Here is a 14,918-nt window from a genome sequence, read left to right on the forward strand (position 1 = left end):
AATCTGCACTGCTCTTAGCTGTTTCCTTATCTAGGCTTTATTGCTGTGCAAAACAGCTGAGTTAATGACTCAAAAGGAGCGCTTGGGCTCTGCTGCATGAAGGCTTTCCTGCTCAGAGTTCCAAAAAGCCTGTTCCTTCCCAAAAAGCCTGTTCCCCTTTCTGTAACGCACACAGAGCTGTTGAAACTATGAGTACTCTTGGATAAACGTAGTCCTTCGGGGCTCAGACCCAGTCTGTGGCAGTGGGCTGCACAGGTCAGGGATGTGTGTTCTGCGTCCAACCATTTTTACTTTTGTCACTGTTAAGTATCTTGCCTAAAAAGGAGAGTCGAGTCTGGATCATCAGAAGCACTTAGCATTTTCACAGATCTCCGTCCATGGCAGTCTATGGAAGTTTTATCTTCTCTCTAAGGGACACAAGCTAGATTAAATGCTGCCTCTAGAAGTCCCAGCCTAAGCCTGCTCTCCTGCCTGCAGAAAAGCCTACGTTATTTATTTTGTTCTGTTGTTCCAGGTATAAGACTTCTATTGCACCTTGTGTGCCTTTTTGCCCAGGTATCCTTTCTTGAAAAGAAGGTCAGAAATCAATACACTTTCCTTAATTCCTTGGCAGCCTTTGCTTTTCCCAGGACAGATGTTTTCTAGAACAGTTCCAAGTTTTCCATGCTGTGGCAGGATAGGCAATATATTCAAAGAGTGTAACAGCACTGGACTAGTTTGCAGGAAATGAAGTGGTTCCAACCTTTGACATCCGAGATTCATCAGTGACTGAAGTCCTTGCCTTCAGGGAGACCTGTTAATGCAGGTGTCAATTTCCAGCTGAATTAAAATCTACTCGTAGGACAGTCAGACGGCTTTTGACAGGCATGACAATGTATACAGCACATAGCATCCCAGGGAATTTGCAGGAGTCTCTGTGTTTTTTTGTGTGTCTTCTGGGTACGTGATTGGTGGCTGGTTGTTCATAAGTCTTTGTAGGTTCACTGACAGCTTGCCAGGGTTGGCATTTGTACTCCAATAAGTAGAGTTGAAAGCGTACAGTAATAAACAGGAGGTTGCTGGCACCCTCATGCTGGACATACATGAGCCTGCTATAGGCAGCTCAGGTGCTGATGCATGATACCCTTCGACACGAATGCACCTCGGTGCTTTGTGGGGCATCATCTGCATTAAGCCTGAAGGAGGCAGATGTACATTCAAGTCGTCTTTGAGCTGTCCTTTGGCATGTATGGGTTGTGCTCTGGTGCTGTGTTTATTGCTTTCTTTTCTGCTGAATGTTCTTTGCTATTCTCATTCTGCTTTGCAGTAATTCTAGTCTTCTCGCTTCCCATTTGCTTCTCACGTGGTCTTGCCTGTGTCCTTCAAACCGCTTCCCGTATATGGATAGCAAAGATGGGCGTTATCTTTCTGGGACTAAGAGATGAAACACTGCTCACAGATGGGACCTGCTTTTGAAATGCATGAGCAAGAAACCCCAGGATGATGCTGTACGTCACCACTCGTGACACTGCTTTCTGGGCTGCCTCACAGATCATAAATTATTTTTGGGAGCTGGACTAGAGCAGATTTAAGCCTTTAAAATTACATACTAGCAGCACATGTGTAGATCTAAGATCTCATATGATCCGTACAAAGTAAGAAGACAGTCCTGGGACGTTCCTTCTTCATTCAAGCTGGCAGGTAGTCATTAAAGCAAGCTGACTTTTGAACCAGAAAATAAGCACTCTTTTTCTAATTTGCCGAGTTAGGGGTCTTGTAGAAGACATAATGGGGAGCAGAGGACTGTCATGAAAACTGGAGAATAAACCAGGCAGGACTGAGGTGATATATGTACACACCTTGCCTCTACGTGTACATCCAAGGATCACATTAGCCCTGTCAAGCACAGTGTTGCACTGCAAGCTCATGTGCAGCTCCTCAGCTGCCCTGAGCTCAGAGTCCTCCGCAAAGTCGCTGTTTACCCGGACAAAGCTCCCCATAGCAGAGCTACAGCTGAGCTCCTTGTGGATGTGCAAGACATGGCCTTCCTTGTGCTAAAGCAAACCCTCTCTGACTCTGCCATCAGGGGTGCTCTAGATCAGCAGTCCCCTTCTTCGTGATTCGTCCCTCTCCTGGACTTAGTGACATCTGCAAAACGTTTGATGTTTTCTTCCAAGTTATTGACTAAAAATATCGTGATGCCAAATGCCCTCCAGGATCTTGGTACAAACATGTTATAAAGAAAACAATCACTTCTAGTTCTCAGTTGTATTTTGGGACCAGTCTGATAGGTCATATATAGTCTGTTTAATGACTGCTATCTTATTTTTATGTCAAGCAAGTTCTTTAATCAAATTGCCATGTGATAGAAGGGAAACTGCCTTCCAGGATCTTAAGTATATTGTACCAGCTTTGTTATATTTAACAATGGTATGTGCAATTTCCTCAGAGAAAAGTATTAACACAGTTCAATGGAGTGAATTTTCTATAAACCCATGTCGATTGCCCCTAGTTATATTTCCCTCCTTTTATTCCCTGTATTCTGTGTTAGCCACTTCATTATTTAGTTCAGGACTGAGATCTTATCACAGGTCTGTAGTTACCTGTGAGTAATTACAGTTATGACATAATTATAAAATAATAATGCCCTTCTGCATAGTCTTTACAAAATGCCAGACCATGGGTCTTCTTCTTCTTTTCCAGGACTTACCCATTGCACCAAGAAGTAGAGAAAATCAACATAAATAGTGCAGAGACCATGTGCAGCTTATTTAAGAAAAAAAAGAAGTTTCAGTGCAAGGTATCCAGTCCTGCTGATTTAAAATGCCTGATTTTAGTAGGTGGTATTTAATTCCTCTGAGATACTACAAGAATAGACATGTCATCAACAATGTCTTCATCATCTACTTTATTTTTTCCCAGCAGTAGGATAGAAGTATTTATTGATTTCTTTTTTCTTGTCTGCATTATTATTGAATAATCTAACATTTCCATCTGATAACAGATCAATACCATGATCAGGACTCATTTTGTTCTTAATTTATTTTTTAAAAAAATAGCTTTGTCAGTCTTTTTTTTCCTTTTCACTTCCATCATCTTTTTTTTATAATTCCTATCTTCCAGTTTATATTCAGCTGCTCCTCTTACTATTTGTTACATGTGTTTTACTTACTTAAAGCCACCCCCATTTCCATTTTAAATCTGGTTGTGTTTTTTCAATTACACTATTTTTTCTTTACTGGGGAGTTGTGTATTTTTGGTGCCTAGTAAAAAGTTTTTAAGCAGTTCTCAATGATTATATGTATTAAATCCTTTCTTGTGCTGATTTAGTGCAGAATTCTACTCAGGGCTGGAAAACAGGACTTTTCAAAGCATCATGTCTTTCAAAGCACTGCATTATCACTTTGGTCCTTCTTCTGCTGTCATATGACAGTGCAGTTAACTGGGGATCAGTAAACCTGCTACCAGCCTCTCATTTCTACCATCACTTTACACATCTGGATGAGGTTTTGTTCATTTTGGATTTAAGATTTGCCAAAAGAGGAAGCTGTTTAGAACATTCAAAAATCCCCACGGCTGTTTTTGAGTCAGCAACATCAGCATGTGTTAAACTAAGCAATAACTTATGTTTATTTTTTCTTTGGTTAGTGCTCGAATAATCAGGGCTCCCATATTCTGGTGCTGCTCGGCTATCTGTCGCAGACCCAAATCATCAATCCAGCTACTAGAACACTCACAAATACTGAATATTGTTAACTAGGAAATTACGATTCAAAATCACAAACAAGCAAGCAGGTAATACTTTTTCTTTTTACTCCACTTCTGCCTACTCAGTCTTTCTTAGGGCTATAGTCATTGATTTTAACATTCAGTCGTACAAACCATCCCAGCATCTTTTCCAGTGTCTTACAGCTGTAGTCTCCTGGGCAGGCAAAGCCTTGATGAATATAAAATGGAAAGGGATGCCACAACTGTATACAGCTAAAGAGGATGTATTAGAATGGAACTGACTTCTATATTGTGCTTCTGTAAAGGAGGGCACGCTTTTGAAAGGAAGAGACAGGGCTGCAGCTGAATATACCAAGCACTGCTCAGTGGAGCTGATATGCAGCAGAGGGATGAGAAACCCACCAAACCTGCTGCACCCTGGGCCAAAGCAGGGTGGCCAACAGAAATATTAGGATTCATGTTCTCACTTCAGAGCTTCAGGGACTGGAGAGACACAGGCCATTAAAATACATGCCTGTATTTTGCTGAGGAACTACCTGTAGTAATAGCTGCATCCATTATGATGGTGTTTATCAATCAGACAAGAACAGGGCCTTGTAGTGCAGGACATGTGGAAGAGTAATCAACATTTGCTACGCCAAGGCAGGACTTACCATAGAAGTAGCCGCTGAAAGTTTTGCCAGGTCTGACCCACGACAGGGGACCCCCAGAGAGTCCTAATGCTTCTCTTACAGCGATCGTCATAATGCTTTAAACCATACTGCTGTTAAGAATATCATATTCACTGAGCAGTAGCAGGACTTCAAGGGATTAATGTTTGCTGGAAATAACAAAGGAAAAAAGCCCGAGGTCTCTCCAAACTGGAAGCCCTTCAGCCCTACCGCCTATGTTTTCTGGCAAATCTGTATGTAGATAATCCCTGCCTCCCTCCACCCGGCTGTTTATTAGTTTGAGGCCAGGTTGTCTCAGGGAATGCTGAAGACCTTTGGATGGGTGATTTATCTATGGACAGGTTATCTTCTTGATCAGGAAAAGAGAGCGACTGGCTCAACAGCTTCCAAGTTCAATAACCTCCTTTTCTTCTTAATAAATTGCTGAGGCATGAGAGGCTTCCGTTCCTTGCTGGCATCTTTACACTGTGCCCAAAGAAACAATCGTATCAGGCTCAGGAAGGCAAACGGCTGAAAGGGCAGGGAAACAGGAACCATCCCCACGGATGTCCTCCCCAGAGAGGCTGGGAACATGCTCTGCTGTGGGAAATGGGAGGCCGAGGTCAGCCAAAGTGCACGACAGGTACACGCATCTCGGGACTGGGAGAATAGAGATAATGGCCTGTTTTGCCATCCCCATCGCTCCCCTGTCCTGCTTCTGAGCTCTCCTGGGCCACCTCCACACCTCGTATGCACAGTGCACCTCCACCGCGTTGTTCCACGGTGTGGAAATGAAGGCAGGGAGATAAAGGTGGAGAGTGGGTGGTGACAACGCTCCTGAGAGGCCTGAGCCTACCACTCAGCAAGGCAAGCTTTGGTGGTGTTAGAATAGCTCAGAAAAAGGGACAAGAGAGTAGGAAATGAGCCCCCCGCAGAAACTGGGAGGCAACAAACCTCACGGACAGTGAGGTAACACGGGATGTTTCCAGAAATACCCACTTGTTCAGGTCTTTCAGAAGCTTTGTCCTTGCCAGCTCCTTGTGCCTGAGGATGTTAAGAGACTGTACAAAAAGTCTTGATAAAACAAACATACAGAGATCCCCTCAAGAGGCTGGGAGATATTATTAGCCCCTCTTTTACGGGCAGGCCTGGAGCAATTAATTATTACCAGAAGTATTATCAGGTGCTAGTCACTGCTTTCCCTGGATCCACTTTACGTAGTCCAGATTGGCTGTAAGCAATATGTTCCCTCACAGCTCCCGATGGCAGTTAAGCCATTTCTGTGAGGAGGATCTCAATAGTGGTGGAAGAACCATAATCTAGAAAATATGCAGAGAGAAATTTGAGTCCGTGGACCACCTAAGTATGCAGCTTGCCTGTATGCTCAGATCTTCTCAGTGATGTCCTCTAGCTGATGTGCTCCACCTCCATATCCGACCAGGTGGTAGGTTCTAGGCAGGGGCAGAGAAAGGGACAGGTAAAAGGAGGGTATATGGGTACCTAGGAAAGGCATTTTGTATATGATGGCTCCATAATACATGTGCTACACCTTGCGTACAAGCCCTGGGCCCTTTCCCAGTGCACCTCTGCAGAAATAGCATCTGTGCTGGCGTGAGAACTTGGAATTTCTAACCAGGACACTGTCGTAAAGGTGTGTATTTCTAGGAATAGCCTGGTCAAGTTTTAAGAGAAATCATGCGGATCCATGAAATCATGTGTCTAAAAGAGCATTCATTTCTTCCTAGCCCTGTTTGTGCTGCTGCTGCAGTACCATAGCACCTACCATTGACATGTGCGAGTGCATCTCCTTTGCCTGATGCGTTCTTTGTAAGTTCAGCACAGTTTTTATTATTAACCATGGTGTTATTAAAGGGAGAATCATGGAGGTCGGCTGGTATACATAAGAAATATTTGCTAGATAAGGGATGCAGATTCAAGTGAAAATACGGATTACACTAGCAAAAAGGGTGCTTTGTCAATAAAGTTTGTACTGATTCTATAGGTAAAATCAATGACATGAAAGTGACCTGCATGTCAGTTTAAGTCCATCTATTTAACCATTGCAAAAGTACTATTAAAAATTGTATTCACGATAGGCATTACTGCACCACCGCAACTTTCCCGTGTTTGCTTTGCCTTAGTTTTGTATCTTGCAGAAAAAGTTCAAGAAATGAGGGAAGAGGAAGGCAAGGTTTAGATACAGCGGAACAGGCACACTGAGCCTCTCCTTTCTCGTTCATAGCATCCCTCGGTCTCCCCGGTGCTGTGCAGTGCATGAATGAGAAGATACCGCCCGCTAGTGGTTTCGGCTGCAGGAGCCCGAGCGACCGCTTGGCAGAGGCTGCTCCCTACTCCTGCTTTGCTGATGCTTCTCCAGCAATTCTACTAGGACAAGGTGGGTGGCTTTTATTCCTCCTGCCCTCAGATAAAACCAGCACCTCTGGAAAAGGTCAGCGCTGAACTGAGTGAGGAAAGAGGTTCTTACTGGAAGCGCCATGGGTCGCTCGCACCCTGTTTTTCACGTATAGCGTCAACATCCACATGCAACACTCTAAGCTATGGCATTTAATCTTACAGTTACTGTAGCAAGAGAACAAATTGGTTGAAATGTGGTTATGGTGAGCAAACACCTCTAAATCCGCAGCACGTTCAGAGCCATCACTGCATTCAAAGCACAAAGCAGCGACCCTCCTGAAGCTCCCCCAAAGTCAGCCCTCCTCGCAGGGTGGTGTGGAGATACCTCTGATAGCCTGGGGTGAGCTAGCACCAGCATGGGGAGCAGCATAGCACCAGTGTGCTTCACGCTGCCCCAGCTAATTAGCCCCACTCCAGAGAGGAGATAATTAGCTCAAGTGGAACGCTCTGCTGACACGACTAACCTGCTCCCAGACCTGAGCTGGTATCTCCCCAGCTCAGCATTGCACCGGCTGGTGTAGACAAGCCAGGATGCCCAGGCTGAGTTTTCAGGGTTGGTGGCAAGATACTTTGTTGTTTGGTTTTTTTTTTTTTAACTGAAAATATTTCTCTGAGATTTCTCTAGGTCTTTGGCCCTAGAGTTTTATGTAGGGCCAAAGACCTCAGAAAGCCTCCCTCTCCCCCCAATTGTTCTCCTGCTTATGAGGTAAGATCATCCTTAACAGATGTTTGTTTACCTCTTCATAAAAACCTCCTGTGATTCTACAGCCTCCCCAAGCAGTGTGCTGCAGTGCTTTGCTATTCTTACTGTTGCAAAGTGGTTTTCTAATGTTTAGCTATATCATTTTTATTGCAAATTAACCGATTATTTCTTCTTCTACTTCTGGTGAATGTAAAGGACAACTGCTTAGTCTCTCCACCCATTATAGCAAATGTTTATGTGCTGGAAGACTGTTATCATGTCTCCCCTCCTGTTGTTCTTTTCCTAGAGAAAACAAACCCAGTTATTTTATCCATTCCTTGTAAGTCATGTTGTTTCACATCTCTTATCATTTTGTTGTTCTTTTTTGGACTCTCTCCAATTTGTCTACATCTCCTGTAAAATGTAGTGCCTGGAACCGGACACACTGTTCCTGCTGACAGCTCAGCAGTATCGAGTAAATACACAAAATAATTGCTTCCTTTGCCTTATACACAAAACTCCCCTTAAAGCATCTCAGAATGAGATTTGTCTTTTTCTGCAGGAATCTCACTTAACAGACTCATATTAGGTCCCACCCCAGCTCCTTCTTTGCTGCACTGCTGCTGAAATGGTTACGGCCTAGTTTGGACCAGCGCATTTGGTGTCCGTGCAGTCACCTTTCCTGACTTGTACCTTGGTACAGTCACCTCTGCAGAAGGCAGCCCAGCTCTCCAGTGTCTCATGTCCCTTTCAAATTCTGACCCCCCAGCTCCCCTGCCTTCAGGAGGGACTGCCACCTGCCCCAGCCCAGCTGTCATCCTTTCGGTTTTGTCCTCCAGTCTGTTGTCCAAAACACGCAAGGAAATACTGAGCAGCCCTGGAGGTAGAACTTCAGGGATGTCATCCTCCCTGCTGGAAAAGTGAAGCCCTGATAATTACCCTTGATTATGGTACTTCAACCTGTGTGGCCTCTGCATGGTGACTTCATCTGCTTGCTGCTCTGGGAGCCTGCAATCTAGATATCTTCTAAATGCTCACTAAAGTCAAAGTATTTTATATTTGCCGTTTCTTCCTCATCTACCAGGCCTATTAGTCAAAGAAGGAAATTAGCCTGGTTTGACAGGATTTGTTCTTCAAAATTCCCTGCTGGTTGTTTCTTATCGCCTTATTGTCCTTTAGCTACTTATAAATTGATGGTTTCATAATTGGTTCCAGTATCTCTCTAGGTATCACAGTTAGGCTGACTGGCCTGTAATTCCCCAGATCCTCTTATAATAGTAATTTTCAGAGAAGAACTGCGTTTAAGTTAAACAGATACTGAAAGACATTCCACTTTTGCCCTGCTTATCTTTATTCATTGTCTGGTTTTGTTCCATCCCTTAAATTAAAAACACATTTCCCATAAGTATTTATCCTCCACTTGAGGCTCAGCACAATCCAACCCTGCCTCCACCTCTTCTCCTGTGTTCTTGCCCAATATTTCTGTTAGCTTACAGACTTCCCAACTTCCCTCCTTCTTGATGCTTTATATCTTCCTCCCTCTCTTTTCTTTATGGTTTGTTTGCAGTTCCCTAGCAAAATATATTCCCCAGCAATTTATATCCCTCAGTGCCCTGAGGGCTCTGAAGGGAGTCCTGGGAAAGTCTCAGAGCCCTGCCCTTAAAATGTGGACAGTGACATTTACCAGTCTTGCAGGAACACAGTAAGTTCTCACTAAAGATTTGCCCAGGGCTAGCTACCTTTAAATGATTTCTGAGACTGGTAGGTGGCAGAGAGAAGATGAAATCTGGGACACACTGGTCCTAGTGATCAGACTGATAGACCACTTTGGCTCTAGGATGGACAAAGAGACGTGTTACTAGAAAGCAGGTGTCCGCTACGGTGGGTAGTGTGTAGCAAACAAGAGTGTTGGTAGAGCTCCCAGCTTCTTGTAGGGAGGCTGAATATATCTGGCGTTCAGCTTCAGCCATGAGCGAAAGGTTTGTGTGTTCAGCAGAAGAACAGGAAGCATGTGCCGCTTTCCAGCTAAGCAGATCAGGAGAAGATAACTTTGTTTGAGGGAGAGGTATCATTATCCAGGGTTGTGCGCTATATAATTGCACAATCTGCTATCATGCATGAACAGAGCTGTTCAATAGCATGGCCCTGCCTTGTCCTGACATCATGTCTGTGTTGGAAATCCATTTGGAATGAAAAATCCCACATTCCCCAAGTGACCTCGTAGTCTCTGAGCAAAAGGCTGAGTTGCAGTGGAGACTTTACAGTCTCAGTGGTGCCAGAGATGGGAGCTCAGTCACCAGCCTCAAAGCAGCTAAAGGATCAGAAGTCAGCAATGAAGAAAACTTCTTTCCAAAGAAAACAACATTTTTAAAGTGCATGAGATGTCCATGGTGCTTTGAAGGCAAGAGAAGTCCCAAAAGTAAGAAAAAGTCACTGTGAGTAGCAGTGTTACTCTCATTAGCTGCTACTATTTCTAGCCCTGTTTTTTGGGGATGGAAGTAGTCAGCACTTCTACAGGTTGCCTAACGAAAGCGTAAATGCTGGGCCAGGTACACACATTGGAAGTGTTGGCCATTATCAGTCTGGCACTGTCAGTGTTGCAGTTCTTTTGCAGACTCAGCGAACGTTGCATGCTGTGTGTGAGGTCCAGTCTTGTAGACCTCATGCTCTCTACTCCTTTCTTTCACAGCCATTGCTTCCATATTACAAAGGAAGCCCTGACTTCCAGCATTACCCTGATGCCTGAGAGAATCAAGTCCCCTTCTTACTCTTCTCCTGCTCTGCCCTCTCCTCTTCATCCCCATCTCAAACAACCACTTCCCTGTGTAGCCCCAGTACAAGAGGAATTCCTCATTGGCCATCTTCGTCTTCATTTGGGCCATTTTCTGTGGCCATTTTCTTCAGGGGGAGGAGGCCCTAGTGAGCTGGAGAATCTGGCCCAGAGCTCACTGGTACCTTTTTAAAAGGCATCCAGTTGAAGGGACTGTGTGGTTTCCCCCAAACCAGAAATGTCCAGCAAACTCAGTGTGCCCCATGTTAAAGGCTCTGCACCCTAGTGATAGCCAAGAAAGTCACTCTGATCATTCAGATGAAGGTAACATATGCCCAGTGATCAGTGACTTGAATATAATTTCTGCATCAGCTGTATCTTGCAAACTGTTCTGCAACTTGCCACATAGTGTTTGATATTTGGATAGTGTTTGCAAGTGGCAGAGAGAAGGTTAATGGGAAATGTCTCTGACAGTAGCTGGATGTAATTTAGAGATGGACTACAGCCATGTAGTACATAACAGCTTTGGGTTTTGGCTCATTTTATTAGAGAGATAAGGCCCAGAAAGGGATATGCACATTGAGCCAGAGCTGAGTTTTCCAAAAAGACAGTTTCAGTTTGAAAAGGGATGGGCAGTTTAACATCTGAACCATCTGGCCTCTGTGATGCAGCAGCTTGCAGGCACTCTTTAAAGGTGTTAGCTGTTGGTGCTACCATTTAGTCCTTCTTCTCTTACATCTTCCCAGAAGGTGGATGAGGGTGGCAGAGATGACCAGTCACTCGTGTATTAATCCTAGTTTATGTTGTAGCATATAGCAAAATGAAGCAACAAAGGTATTCCTTACTCTTCCTTACTGTCCTTATTGCTCTCATTGATCAAACTGTGCCTGTTCTTGTTCACTTCACGTTCTTGGCACTTGTACCTTCTCTGTGTGTCCTCTCTCCAGGAAGACTATTCCCATGCTTTATGTAGCACAGGCTGAAAAATGTCACGTATAGACCGCTACTACTTCTCTAACAAGAGGGTGATTTATTAAGGTGTTCAGAATATGACCTTCATTCCAACTGCATGCATAGAGATTGATTCTTCTTTTGTGTCTCCAGACTGGTCCCTCTTGCAAAATGTGATTATTTCCACCTCTCACTTATCCTTTAGCTCTTTTGAAATCCAGTTTGGAAAATATAATCTCTGCCTCCAGTTGTGCTTTGGACTTTGGAGCTATGCAACTCAGCTTAAAAGCTGTTTGGGAAGACAACTGCTGAAATGAGGCTCTGAACTTACATGGGCACAAATGCCCAGAAACACTGAAGAGAGGCCTGAAACAATTGGTTTGAAGATACAAAATTTTGCAGCCCTCATATTATAATATCTCATTCAAATGACAGCTCTTCTAGAGACAGAGCATCTCCCAGTGCTATTCTGAGGAATTAAATTCAGTGTTGAGTCTGCATAAAGAGAGAGGAGAGCTACTTGCTCCTTCGTGAGCACTGTATCTGTATGATTGCTTAGCAGATCTTGCTTCCAGTAATGCCCTTTTTCTTCAGAGCTGAGCACCAAGAGCACATCCTGAGCATTTCATACAGAAAGACTACAAAAATAGCACCTGAGAATAAAGTTATATCCTTTGGCTCATAATCAACACTCGTAGGGCAGTTAGTTGTACTTGTGGACGCATTACTGAGCCTATGATTTTTCTCCTCTACGGGCTTGCTAGCGTTTTTGCAGGTGGCCAGGGGTAGGCGAGTGCACACGGGGTAACATTCCTGTTTGCTGGGCTGCTGGAATTCGGCTATGCTCCTTAACAAAACAGTTTGTTTTAGACATCTTTGATGCATGTGCATGTGTGAGATGCATTTGGAGGAAAAACTAAGCAGAACTAAGACACTGAAAGGTGAGGTTGTAAAATTGGTATTTCTCAGCTTTGATTAACATTGACTGATGATCTAGTTTTCCCATACTGCTTCTTTTTCCTGGTAAAAGATGCTAAAGAGCAGTCCAAAGTATCTGATGATGCCAAATACAGGTCCAGTACCTCACTGACTGCCTGTGCTGGAAATAAGCAATGCAACTTGGCTGTCAGAGCTGTGTGTAGGGTAACAAATTAATTCAATTAGTTCTGCCACCATCAGAGATGTTGGCGCTCCCTTTTCACCTGTCACACCGTGACACCTAACGACTATCGAGTGGGGACACACACAGAGCTGTGCTGAACCATGGCAGAATTGCAGAGATGCTTTCGTCCCTGCTTAACTGTGCAAACTCCCATTTATGCATGTATTAGGTTTTCACTGCCTGTCGCCTGTTCCTCTCCCCCCTCTGCTTTTTCATGTTCAGTGGATTCTCCTCTCTGTGTCTCTGCCTCTCTTTCTCTATTTTTTTTCTCCCTATTGTTCCTCACGTCACTAACTGTCACTCACTTCATAAAGCCGTCTGGCTCGGAGCTTAAATATTGCAGGGCAACTAAAACCCACCATCAGAGCCAATTCAGTCATATCTGCTCAGTCGTGCGACAAGATTGGGACTTTTAGGGTAGGGAAGAAGAGAGACAAAAGTTCACTCTTCCCTGCAGAGTGCCAAGAGAGGAGGGGGACACGTTTCTTCGGTGGAGCCTTTCACAGCGGCAAGTTGCTTGCTCAACGTCCTTAATCTATAGAGTCTTTTTCGCTGGTCGTGTGCTCAGGTTGCAACGTGTGGAAGTGCAGGGTAGGGGTTTGCAACAAGCCTGTGTGAGTTAAGAACACGAGTCCGTTGACTCTGAGTGGGTTTAAGCAGTCTCCTGGTCTTTTCCTCATGACAAGCAAATTAAGGGAAAAGGTGACTGCCTGAATTCATCACTTGCACCTTTTTTGAGACTTGAGGGGCCAACTGCTTGCAGGTAGAATCCTAGACATTTGAACTGGTTGTACCACTCATCTTCAGTCTGCCCAAAATTGTTCCTTGCAGTTGAACCGACTGAGCAACCTGGAATCACTTGACTTGCAGAGAATAGAGAGAGCAGTCATGGCAGATTTTTGAAAAATGTGACTAGTTCGGAAGTGATCTCAGGAAGAGTTTAGCCAAATGTAGCAAGCCACAAGCAAGGCATTTAATGGAGTTAGACAGGAAACATTTTTCCTTCTCTTGTACAGTGAGTTTTCCGTACGATAAGGGTTATCACATCTAGAATGTCGCTCTTGCGTGCTGCAGTGGAAATGTTCAAATGGTAGCTGTGGATATCAGTGTGACTCACAAAGAAAGAAAGGGATGGAGTTAACTGCGGTGCCTGGGGGACAATGAGGTTTATATTGTGTATAGTCGTGGTTTTTACAGAGCTGCACATGATTGGTAACTGTTGGGTGTACTTTGCTCTGTGAATTTGCAGAAAGAGAATGTTTAAATCAGTTTAGATAATGTATGTAAACAGCGTAATCTTCTGCTAGACTTGTTAATGTAAGTGCTGACATTAACACACTCTTTTACACAACTTTAATGACTGAGAAAGTAGCAATTTTCTTTGGTGATTAAATTATATGTTTGCCGCTTACGCATGCAAGGTGTTTGTGCAAGCTGAAGGACTGTGTTCTGTTTTTCGTTTTGTAACATGGGTGCCTGGGGTTAAAATTTTACAAGGTTTGAAGGCAAGGAAAGTGAGTCCACCTTGTTTTCAAAAAATAACATCAGGAGGCTTTTTTTGGTTGAAAATTTGTGATATTCCCCAGAGCCATAGAACTCTCAATATTTTGTGTGCTTGTCTATGTGTGAACACGTACACACAGTAGTTGAAACAGACTGGTATGCGTTGGTGTGCCGTAACATATGGCATTACAAATATATCCCAGTGGTATCTGAAGGAGGAAGGAAGTTTAGATACTCAGATTTCCATGCTGTTGACTGTACCTTCTTTTTCCCAGCTTGTGTCTGCATCTAGGAAACTATAGATGGAGGTAGTATCTAAGAGATGAACTTCTAGATCCCTGTGAACAGCTATTTATGAATTATGTTCTGTGTTTCACTTGTCATGGTCCATAAGTCGGTCTTTCTGGATCACTGTAATATTCTGCATTCCTCAGACTTCAGACTGCTGTGATATGTTAAATTAGCCCATCCCAAACAAGTTTCCTCTTTATTTCCCTCATTCATAGATTTTTTCCTTGCCTAAAATTATATAGTGGGAAGTTTAGGATACGCAGGATGAAGTCCTGGCCTAGGAATAATTTCTTATCATGCAAAAATAATGACAGATGTAACATTTAACTTGCATTACTTGAAAAGGGACTAATTTCTTAGCTTTCCAATAGGATATCTGTAGCTGGCTTCCAGCTCTGTGTAGCCTGAGATTGCAGTGCTGACATTTTAGAAAGAAAATAGCATTTTAGGTCCCAGTTATAGACCTTTGTGTTTTTCTCCAAGTCGGTTCCAATGTCAGTGTGGCAACTGACTTCAGAAGAGGATACAGTTAATAGCACCAGTAACGCTGAATAATTATATTGTATATAATGCATGTTATATAGCAAAACTAGTATATATGGTAGTTATTAAGCTTATACAGTATTATTAACATAGTAATGGTGTTGTAATTGCTATTCTTACCTAAGAGACCGATTGCTAATGTAGAATTAATATATGCAACCTATAAAGAATTCAGGTTTGTGTAGGTGCAAGATGGGCACCGATTCGAGATCTGTTTGACCCATGTGTGGTTCTGCTGCAGAA

The 14,918-nt window shown here is 43.5% G+C and overlaps 1 protein-coding gene across 22 annotated transcripts in view; it reads left to right on the forward strand.

Annotated features, from left to right (window-relative positions):
• The window catches only part of GJA8 (gap junction protein alpha 8), a 56,860-nt gene that overhangs the window by 32,367 nt on the left and 9,575 nt on the right, over positions 1 to 14,918 (forward strand). For 16 of the 22 annotated variants that reach the window (XM_087756483.1, XM_087756476.1, XM_087756479.1 and 13 more), the window contains 2 exons: positions 6,104 to 6,185; positions 6,601 to 6,753. The gene's annotated coding sequence lies outside the window, so the exon portion shown is untranslated. Of the gene's footprint in view, positions 1 to 3,399; positions 3,775 to 4,561; positions 6,010 to 6,103; positions 6,186 to 6,600; positions 6,754 to 14,918 lie in introns of those variants that run through there. The other 6 variants (XM_087756484.1, XM_087756486.1, XM_087756488.1 and 3 more) reach the window with 3 other exon arrangements.

This window comes from Nipponia nippon, unplaced genomic scaffold (assembly GCF_047370975.1).
Source record: "Nipponia nippon isolate SJK-2023a ecotype South Korea unplaced genomic scaffold, ASM4737097v1 scaffold_2, whole genome shotgun sequence".
Classification (NCBI taxonomy): Eukaryota; Metazoa; Chordata; class Aves; order Pelecaniformes; family Threskiornithidae; genus Nipponia; species Nipponia nippon.